This window comes from Atta colombica, unplaced genomic scaffold (assembly GCF_001594045.1).
Source record: "Atta colombica isolate Treedump-2 unplaced genomic scaffold, Acol1.0 scaffold102, whole genome shotgun sequence".
Taxonomy (NCBI): domain Eukaryota; kingdom Metazoa; phylum Arthropoda; class Insecta; order Hymenoptera; family Formicidae; genus Atta; species Atta colombica.
The window spans coordinates 1,313,434-1,315,483 of record NW_017259187.1 but is presented as its reverse complement, the minus strand read 5'-3'; positions in this window follow the sequence as shown (position 1 = coordinate 1,315,483).

Here is a 2,050-nt window from a genome sequence, read left to right as displayed (position 1 = left end):
CGAATTTCGAAATGACCGGTGTCCAATGTCCGAGCGAAACAAATAAAATTTTTAATTTCATTATCATATTTTGAGGATTTTTCATAGTTTACGTATAGAACCTCTTCTCGTGACTTTTAGAAGGGACATGGACAGCCTGCAATATTTTTGTCGGCGATCGCTCTTAAAGATACCTATCGACCCTTATCTGCTCGTGCATCGCTCGTAGAAATCTTATCTCAGAGCCACTTCAGCCGCTCACCGCTCCGTCATCTCACGATGCCGGATTCTGCTTTGATCCCTTGTTTCAAACACCACAGGACAATCAGGACAGGGGACTGACATAAGCACTTGGAACTTAACTTCGAGAGAAATTAGCCGTGTAGATTATATACACACGTATCAAACTAGACATGAATGGTAAAACACGCTTACTTTTTTTTTTTAGGCATCAATATGTGCATGTATGTGTGAAATATGATAAAATAATTTTGAATTATATAAAGCAACTATATATCAATTATCATAAAACTATTCAAAATTTATATGAAAAATTCATTTATATATATAAATAGAAAAGAAGAGTATAAAGAAGTTGACTTTCTTAATTAAACACTAAACTACTTTACTTAAAAAAAAAAAAAAAAAAAAAAAAAAAATTATATTAAAACAATTTCTCGCACTGCACGATCTTTAAACTTCAAAGTCTCATTTGTAAAAATAAAATTATCATTAATGATATAGTGACATTTAATAAATAGTAACGCCTTCCTACATGTGCAACTTTACATGCGCATGGAATGTGCTCATTCAGTACGTAACGATTTATTAAATTTCTCATCAACCTGCATGTGTGTCGGCAGAGGTAAGATCCCACCGGTGCGGCTCACTGGCACAGAGTTTGTCATTTCACTAATGACTCTGAGACAAGATCTCGGATCCAGATCGCCGCTTCCCTTCTCTTTCCTCGCCTTCGGTAACGGCATAATCTATTTCTACTGTCCAATCTCGCCGCGGAATCTACAAACTTTTGCGTGTCGGATCGCATTCGTGGTGGCTGCTTTCAGTGCCTTACAAGTGGCGTTTCAGAGAAGAAACATGCACTTTTAGTGAATCGTAACGGAATTTTAGTGGACCGTAAATCCCACCGACATTCCTAATTATGTTGATTTTCATGCAGGACTACTAATCTATTTTCTTATTAATCTATTTCTCGTACTACTAATCTATCCATATTTTGTTTTCACATATTAAGGAAGCTTTTATTAAGCTTTTATAACAATTCGCGAAAAAAATGAAGTTAGAATGAAGTTAAAGTAATAAAGACGGTATATTAATTAACATTTTGTATTAATTTTAACATTTTTGAATGTCTCGGAAAGTCCACTATACGTCTTTAAATTAAAATTAACATTTTATTTTTAACAGTGTATAATATATATTAAAAACATAAAATTCATTCTCAAATCGTTAGACAGAAATTTGTATTAGCTTTAAAAAAAAATTCTTCTTATATCTGCATTGTTTTGATATTGATTCCATGTCAACCATACTTATATTTATGTTCAAATGCAAGTAAGAAAAACGAAGAAAATGAAAAGACCAGTCAGAAAGCTAGGCGGGCAATATCCGCCTTCTCAAACCCTTTCGTACCATTGGCCATGACCATGCAATAAATCGAGCCATTCAGCTTAATGATTAATTAAATATAATGACTACACCCCTCATCTCCTCCCGTCCCCGCCCCCGGTCATGACTGATGAACTGGCTAAGACAATATCTGTCTTGTGAGCCTTAAACCGAATGCAGACATAGATACATGACCACGCTCGGAACATTGTGATCACACGAGAAACCCTATGCATGTATATGTCACACTGGATTATTCGTCGTTAATTTTTTTTAGAATATAATGAAGCAATCAGTTTATGCAAACTGAAAATCGAAAGAAATTATGAAGCTCAGTAATGCATATGCTGTAAAATTTACAGAATATGTATTTACAGTGTAAATAATATGTCATGCTACACATAATGTTACTATATTTTTAATAAAGTTCTTTAAATAATTC